The sequence below is a fragment of the Muntiacus reevesi genome, chromosome 1, assembly GCF_963930625.1.
Source record: "Muntiacus reevesi chromosome 1, mMunRee1.1, whole genome shotgun sequence".
In the NCBI taxonomy this organism is placed as follows: Eukaryota; Metazoa; Chordata; class Mammalia; order Artiodactyla; family Cervidae; genus Muntiacus; species Muntiacus reevesi.
The window spans coordinates 42,851,266-42,860,700 of record NC_089249.1 but is presented as its reverse complement, the minus strand read 5'-3'; positions in this window follow the sequence as shown (position 1 = coordinate 42,860,700).

The window sequence follows — 9,435 nt, the reverse complement described above, 5'->3', positions numbered from 1 at the left end:
CCAAATATAAACATCAAAATTAATGGTAAAAGATTTTCTGGTCTCCTCAGCACTGGATCTAATATTATGATTATTTCCAAATACTTGTGGCCCAAATCCTGACCTATACAAAAGGTCTCTTGCCAAATTGCAATAATTTCTCAAACCAAAATACAAGAAATTTATCAAACCAAAATACAAGACATTTATCAAAATTTTCAAATCTACCCATATGATAGACCAAAAGGCCAACCTACAACATTAAGACCTTATGTGATAGATGTACCCCTTAATCTAATAGGAAGGGACTTACTTATGCAATGGCAAACTCAGATATACATTCCACATTTTTTCTAGGGGCCACTGCTCATTTAACAAGCAAAACAATTATTAAAATAACTGAGAAAAATTATGAGCCTATTTGGACAAAGCAATGGCCCCTTATGAAAGAAAAATTACAAGCTACTAAATAACTTATAAACACACAATTAAAATTGAAACATATTAAAGAATCTTGCTCTTTTTAGAACTCTCCTATTTTTGTTATAAAAAGGAAATATAACAAATGATGTCTCTTAACAGAGTTTAAAAAGTTAATTCTTTTATGAAACCTATGGGTGCATTGCAACCAGAGATCCCATCACCTATTATTATTCCTCAAAATTGGCACATTATTATTACTGATTCACAAGATTGCTTTTTTAATATACCTTTACACCCTTTAGACCGGGAGAGATTCACTTTCTCTCTCCCTTATCCTAATCATATCAGACCTCTTAAAAGATTTCAGTAGACTATGTTACCTCAAGGTATGCTTAAAAGTCCTGCTACTGCTGCTGCTAAGTCACTTCAGTCATGTCCTACTCTATGCGACCCCATAGATGTCAGCCCACCAGGCTCCCCCATCCCTGGGATTCTCCAGACAAGAGTACTGAAATAGGGTGCCATTGCCTTCTCCATAACAGTCCTAGTATTTGTCAAAATTTTGTAGCCAAGGCTTTACTTCCTATGCGACAGCAATTCCCTCATGAATATATCATTAATAATATACTATAGCTACAAAAAGGAGAAATGATATTTTTGACACTGAATGGCTATGATATTCTTTAGACTCCGGAGAAAACTGATTAAAATAAAATCTTTTTTGAAATTGCAAAACCGGTTCTTCTTGCACATACAGTTAAGAAAAGGTTAATTTGTTAAAATATTTCTTTGGAGTTCCAGTTCTGCCTGGGAAACAAAAACAGGCCTAAGAATAAAACCTCAAGTTAACTCTTTTCATGTCCTTGGGATACACAGCCCACTCTATGTAGGACTCCAGCCATTAACAAATTGTTGGAGCTCAAAATAAATAAATAAAACAAAAGGATATTTTAAATTTCAAACGGAGAACTATGTCTATATATCTAAAATTATCTTTGTCTCAATGTATGTCTTTTGTTTTTAGATAGTGTGGAATTAATGAGCTCTATTTGGATTCAGCTTTACATGAACTGAAGGGTGTTCAATGTTGGGTATAATGTTTATTTAAATGTGAATGTGATTTAAATATAATTACTTGTTAATCTAGTTGGGACATGTCTTGAGTCATCAACATTATATACTTTTGTTATGCCTTGGTTTGGGGTGGGCTAAGTTTGTCAACAAAAAGGTAACTCTTTACATATATACACAAATATATAGATGAGATGAAAACTTTTAGATAAGCTCTATTAAAAATAATTGTATTTTTGATAGAATGATCTATTATCTATATTCTGGAGCGGTCTCTTGGGATTGGAGTGACTTAGGTTTCTGGAGTTGTACTAAACTAAGTAGTGGAAGTTTGTTAAATGGCTGGGTCATTTCCAAATGAAGTAAGATTTTGAAGCATTAATTGCTGAACATTGGCTTACTCTTACAAGGGGTTTTTCTTGCAGAAGAGCTGAAGAGATTTTGAGCTGTTAATGAATATAAATATATATTTGTATAAGAATAGATACATATATATAATATAATATGATTTGATAAATATGTTCAACGGTCTATAAAATGCTAACATACAAGACATTTCATGGTTGCTATAGAAAAGTAAAATATATGCTTTTAATGAAAAGATATAAAAAATGGCAAATAAAATGATGAATACAAAATTTTTTTTTAATTGTTAAAACATTTATTATAGAATAAAGTAGTATTTGCATAGGCTTTGCTAGGCTAGTTTTTCATTGTCGTTCTAGCTACAGCAAATGTTCTTTCTCCAAATCAGGGCAAATTAGAAACAAAAGAAAAATTTTGGGAAAAGAACATTTAACAGAATTAACTTTGGTCAGCAGATACATTCAGAGTGCAAATATATTGGAAAATGCAGTTGAAATGCTTGGGTGGGTCACAATGAAAACCACAAAGTATGATGTGTTTATTTGAAATAAACATTGCATTTGTTTATTGTGCTATCATATTTTGTTTTGGCCTTTTAATTTTTAGGGATGTTTAATGCTAGAATTTTAAAAGGGCTTATGACAAATGAAGGAAAATATTATGGCAAATAGATGTAACTCATTGTCCTGAACTTTCTTCCTCTTCCTTCTTACATGTCTCGATCAATACAAATTCTTCTTTTCTAGGGGCAACACCTCTCTAAGGTAAGACTACACAGCATATTATAACCCACCTATCAACTTACTTCACGATAATGAGAACACCTAATTCTGTAAAAACAGGCAATGACTCTGCCTATATTTCTAAGCAGTTCAAACAATTTTTACATTCATTCTCTATTAAACAGATTGCAGACATTCCTTATAGTCCACAAACACAAGACATGATTGGACAAACCCATTACACACTGTAACTGCAAATAAAAAATTAAATAAGAAGAAATACACAGAAACACTTTTGTCTTCCTTGTCCAGTGCAAACTTTACTAGATTCTGGTGTAGTGTAGTCTTTAAGCCTATAGCTGTTGTTAGTATGACTTTATTTCTGTTCCCAATCTGTAGGATTCTTAAAGCAGGGCGAAAACGGCATAAAAAAAGACACATTTCCCGAATGGATTATTTGTTCCTAAGAATATCAGAAATGTGGAATGTTCACCTTCTTTTCAGGTCTGTCTTGGAAGTGTAGTCATCCTCTTTAACACACTGAACAGTGAGATTCAACAGGTGCTAAGCTACATATCTTTTTCAAGGACAAGGTTAAATATATTTGGATGTGAGCAACATTTCATTTGTCAAGTTGTTCTGCATCACCTTTTCAATAATTTCACTTAGGAAAAAATATTTGAATGGTTACTCCTAATCCTTTGCCCCAAATAACACAAACCACAGCCAAATACCAGTCCCAAACAGATTTCTGAATGATTTTTTTCTTTTGGACTGAAATATTTCCTAAGAATATTTTCATCATTATCGCCTTCCTTTCTTTTTATAACTATTGTTAATATAGCCTTATTTGTTTTAAACTTTTTAAGCTTACCACAAAGAGATGTTTTGACAAGAGCAAAAAACAAAACAAAAAAAAAACCAAACAAACAAAAAAAAGAAGTTTTAAAACATTAAAGGACAACTCCTTTTCTTTGCCCATTTGATATTAAGATGGGTTAACTAATCAATGGAAATCTAAGAAACTAATCTTACAGGGAAAGGATATGCTTCTATTTCTCCAGATGGATCCAACGAGCTCACATGACTTCCTCTTCAGAAGATTCAACCTAAGGGGGCCCCCAGCATTCAGACTAGAGATGAAACAGCAAAAAACCCAAGAAGAAAGAATTCTAATACAAGCCATGGCGACATTAAAAATTTCCAAAAATATTGCGGTACTCCTATGTTGGGTGCATATATATTTATAATTGTTATATCTTCTTCTTGGATTGATCCTTTGATCATTATGTAGTGTCCTTCTTTGTCTCTTTTCACATCCTTTATTTGAAAGTCAATTTTATCTGATAAGAGTTTTGCGACTCCTGCTTTCTTTTGTTCTCCGTTTGCATGAAATATTTTTTTCCAGCCCTCCACTTTTAGTCTGTATGTGTCTCTAGTTTTGAGGTGGGTTTCTTGTAGACAGCATATATAGGGGTCTTGTTTTTGTATCAATGTATGACAAAACCCACTGAAAAAATAAAAAATTAAAATTAAAAAAAAATTTAAAATTTCCAAAAAACACCGCACTCGACGTCATCGACCTTATGATCTCCCTACTTGGGGACAGATAAAAACTCTCACTAATCAAACTGAAAACCTGATTTCTCAACAGGGAATGCCTCGGAATCCTGAAAATATTTTTCTTCGCTATGCTTGCTTTGCTTGCTTTTGCTTCCCCCGCTCAGGCTGACCTGATTGATCACACTTACTGGGCTTATATACCTAACCCCCCTTTTTTATTGTAGGTTGTAAAATGGATAGATATAGGACCAATCATATCCACTAATGAGTCAACACATATGCCCCCTCCTTGGAACTTGGAGGGACCCTCTCATCCTGAAGAAAAAGAAAAACTAATTAATATCTTTCTAGGTTATGAAATCCTTCCTTTGTGTATGGGCACAACAGAATTATGCATAAACGTTAGCCGACAAACTTAGGCTTTCCCCTGCCTCCAAAAGAGGACTTTCTGATGCTTCTTGGATTACTTACTGTCCTTTCTTTGTCCATGAATCATGTTTATACTACTAAAACTTTAGGAAAAGAATTAAAGAAAAAACAAAGAACACTATGCAAAGGGTTTACAAATAAGAACTTTAAATATATTCCTGTTCATTGGGACAAATGTCAGGCCAAATCAAGAGAATTAATGTTTATAGCTAATCATACAATTGTCAGTTGGGGACCCCATAATATGTGGTTATTGAACTGCTCGGGTGATATTAACAATACTATGTATGATTATATTACTCAAGTAACATGGAAGGTTACTAATACTACAATGGAACATTACCATGACAGAGGACTTCTTGGCTAGCTTGATGATGGAATGGCCCCCACCTCGTTCTCAAATCATCCTTGATAAACAGACTGGGCCTAAACAATGGGACATCTGAAAACTTGCTGCAAACACCAAAGAATTTGGGACTTGGACCAGACATTTCACCGGGATCAATCATAGCTATAGCAATTATTTCTTTCACTATAATCAATCATATTTTATACAAGCCTATGTTCCACTTCCTTTTGTTGTAGCTATAGGAAATTTACAATTCAGTAAGACTTTATGTTCTGTAACTTGCATAAATTGTAAATTATATACTTGTCTTAACTCCTCTATTTCCTTAAAAAATGACTCCCTTTTGATTCTTCGATCCCAACATAATCTTTGGTTACCAATAAATCTCCAATGGCTCTGGGAAGAAGGTCCCAAGGCTAGACTTGCTTCCCAGTTATTTACTAAATTGCTCTAGTGATCTAAATGATTCATTGGATGGCTGATTTTTGGCATTATAGGATTAATAACTATTTGCACCATTGCTGCCATCACTAGCGTTACTTTACAAACCTCAATTCAAAAACATAATTTTATCCAAAATTGGACTAAAGATGCTCATACTATGTGGGCCACTCAGGCTCAAATAGATGAGGATATTCAAAAAGAAATACAGGAACTGAGAACAGCCATCAAATGGGTTGGAGATCAATGAACAGATGTACAAGAACAGATGATGCTAAAATATGATTGAAATTCTACTCAATTTCATGTTACTCCTGTTCATTTCTAAAATAGTGGCTACAACTGGAAACAAATCAAGTTTCATTTACAAAACATATATGATAATGCCTTTCTGAATGTACAGTTATTACAAAAAAGAAATATGCGAAACCTTTTCTAATAACCTTCCCTCTTCCTCTAGTATGGGAACTTTAGCTAAACAATTGGCTGATCAATTATCTGGGCTAGACCCACATGGATGGTTTCAAAGCCTTACTCACAGCGTTGGGTCTAAAACTATAATTTTGGTGATTATCTTAGCAATTATATTTGTTGTCTACTGTTGCCTTCATGCAAAGATTGTCAAAACTGAATAAACTCTGATGGTCAGAACTCTTCTTACAAATACTATAAATAAATAAGGGGGAATTTTCAGGGAATGTTTGGTGGCAGGATTCCTACGTGCTGTCTCTCATGAGTCCTTTGTCCCTCTTCAAGCGGAACATCACGCTGCTTCCAGGGACTGAGGTCATTGTGTCAGGCAGGCTTGGGTCTCCTTTAGTAAACATTCTCCTCAGGACAAAACTGCTTAATCTCCTTCCCCTTTCTTGAGATATGGATTGTCTCCTGACCTTGTGACTAACATTACCCCTTGTTCCCTTGGTAACGTTGTTGTATGTTTGGTTTTCTGATCTTTATCATTCCCGAAAGAGTTTCTTGTACCACAGCCTATATATACTCATAGAAAAATCATTAAAGCACCTTTGCTCCATCAGAGCTTAAGTCCCTGGGTCTTTTTTTTCTCTCTCTCTCTCTCTTTCTCTCTTTTACTTTCTTATCGTCGACTCTGTACCACCAGGTTCCGGTCCATTAAAGGACCGCAACACCAGCAAATATGGAAAACTCATCAGTGGCCGCAGGACTGAAAAAAGTCAGTTTTCATTCCAATTCCAAAGAAAGGCAATGCCAAAGAATGTTCAAACTACCACACAGTTGCACTCATCTCACATGCTAGTAAAGTAATGCTCAAAATTCTCCAAGTCAGGCTTCAGCAATACGTGAACTGTGAACTTCCAGATGTTCAAACTGGTTTTAGGAAAGGCAGGGGAACCAGAAATCAAATTGCCCACATCCGTTGGATCATTGAAAAAGCAAGAGAGTTCCAGAAAAAACATCTATTTCTGCTTTATTGACTATGCCAATGCCTTTGACTGTGTGGATCACAGTAAACTGTGGAAAATTCTGAAAGAGATGGGAATACCAGACCACCTGACCTGACTCTTGAGAAACCTACATGCAGGTCAAGAAGCAACAGTTAGAACTAGACATGGAACAGCACACTGGTTCCAAATAGGAAAAGGAGTAAATCAAGGCTGTATATTGTCACCTTGCTTATTTAATTTATATGCAGAGTACATCATGAGAAATGCTGGGCTGGAAGAAGCACAAGCTGGAATCAAGATTGCCAGGAAAAATATCAATAACCTCAGATATGCAGATAACATCACCCTTATGGTAGAAAGTGAAGAAGAACTAAAGAACCTCTTGATGAAAATGAAAGAGGAGAGTGAAAAAGTTTGCTTAAAGCTCAACATTCAGAAAACTAAGATCATGGCATCTGGTCCCATCACTTCATGTGAAATAGATGGGGAAACAGTGGAAATAGAGGCTGACTTTATTTTTCTGGGCTCCAAAATCACTGCAGTTGGTGATTGCAGCCATGAAATTAAAAGATGCTTACTCCTTGGAAGGAAAGTTATGGCCAACCTAGATAGCATATTGAAAAGCAGAGACATTACTTTGTCAACAAAGGTCCATCTAGTCAGGGCTATGGTTTTTCCAGTGGTCATGTATGGATGTGAGAGTTGGACTATAAAGAAGGCTGAGTGCCAAAGAATTGATGATTTTGAACTGTGGTGTTGGAGAAGACTCTTGAGAGTCCCTTGGACTGCAAGGAGATCCAACCAGTCCATCCTAAAGGAGATCAGTCCTGGGTGTTCATTGGTAGGTCTGATGTTGAAGCTGAAACTCCAATACTTTGGCCACCTCATGCAAAGAGTTGACTCATTTGAAAAGACCCTGATGCTGGGAAAGATTGAGGGCAGGAGGAGAAGGGGACGACAGAAGATGAGATGGTTGAATGGCATCACCGACTCAATGGACATGGGTTTGGGTGGACTCTGGGAGCTGGTGGTAGACAGGGAGGCCTGGCGTGTGGCGGTTCATGGGGTCACAAAGAGTCAGACACTACTGAGCGACTGAACTGATATCTCACTGCTTTTTTAAATTAACATTTTCCTGATGACATGTGACTTGGAGGATCTTGTCATATGCTTGTTGCCATCACTTTTCTTTGCTGAGTTATATGCTATGGTCTTTGGTTCATTTTTAATCAAGTTGTTGTTTTATTATTGTTGAGCTTTAAGAATTCTTTGTGTGTTTTGGATAATGGTCCTTTATCAGACTTGTGTTTTGCAAATATTTCTGCTAATCTATGACTCCTCTTCCAATGCTCTTGACTGTCTCTTCTCAGGGCAAAAGTTTTTAGTTTTTAAGAATCCAGCTTATTAGTTTTTTTTTTCATGCATTTTATTTTTATGTGATATCTAAAAAGACATGCTTTAAAAAAATTTAAATAGTCATCACTAGCAGATAGCCAGCATTCAAGATACCACCTCTTTGTAGTCACCCTCTTGTGTAATTCCCTATTATATCACACCAGGATTAGCCTGTGTGACTAATAGAATATGGCAGAAATGGTAGTATGTCCCTCATAAGATTGAGCTATAAAGGACATTGTGGCCTCATCAGGGTCACACTTTCTTGCCCTGTCTGTCTGTCTGTCTCTCATCAGTTGCTTTGGAAGAAGCCATGCGCCTGAGCCCTGTGGAGAAGACCCATCCTTTAGAAGTGAGTCCCTTGGAGCCTCCCTCATTTGGTTTCACAGATGGGAAAGTGCAAGAGGGGAAAAGAAGAAAAAATCTCATACCTCCAGTACTTCCCACTTGACTTCTTTCTTTTTTCTTTCTTTTTTTTTTTGTTGTTGTTGTTGTTGCGCTGGGTCTTCACAGCAGCATGCAGGTTCTCTAGCTGTGGCATGGACTTAGTTGCCCTGCCACATATGGAATTTAGTTCCCCAACCAGGGATTGAACCCACTTTCCCTGCATTGGAATGTGTATTTTCAACCACTGGACCACCAGGGAAGTCCCCTTCAACCTGACAGTTGATAACATCTTCACTGTCCCCAAATTGTTTCTAACTGGACTGAAGTGGGGTGAATGACAAGGGTGGGTCTGCTTCCTCACAGTAAGCCCTGCACTAACGTGTCAAGCTCCAGGTACTAAGGAGTCTTTGGTATGTGTGTGTGTGTGTGTGTGTGTGTGTGTGTGTGTGTGTGTGTGTGTGTGTGTGTGCTCAGTCTGTCTGATTCTTTGCGACCCCATGGACTATAACCCTCCAGGCTCTGCTGTCCATGGAATTTTTCAGGCAAGAATACTGGAGTGGCTTGCAGTTTCCTCCTCCAGGGGATCTTCTTGATCCAAGCATAGAACCCACGGCTCCTGCAACTCCCGCATTGGCAGGCGGATTCTTTACCACTGTGCCACTGGGAAGACCAAAAGAGTCTTTGGTAGTGACTATTTTTAGAATGAGAAAGATTTCGTTTATAAGAGTATCCTATAGTCACCAAGGTAAACTCTACTCTGTAACTAAAATCACCTGTTAAATACACTTACAGTTCCTTCCTTGGAAACCTTTTTGTTTTCCTGGAGTTAATAATTATCTTTTTCTTCATTTGCTTGGTTTTCTTTAACATCTAAGTCTTCCTGCAACTG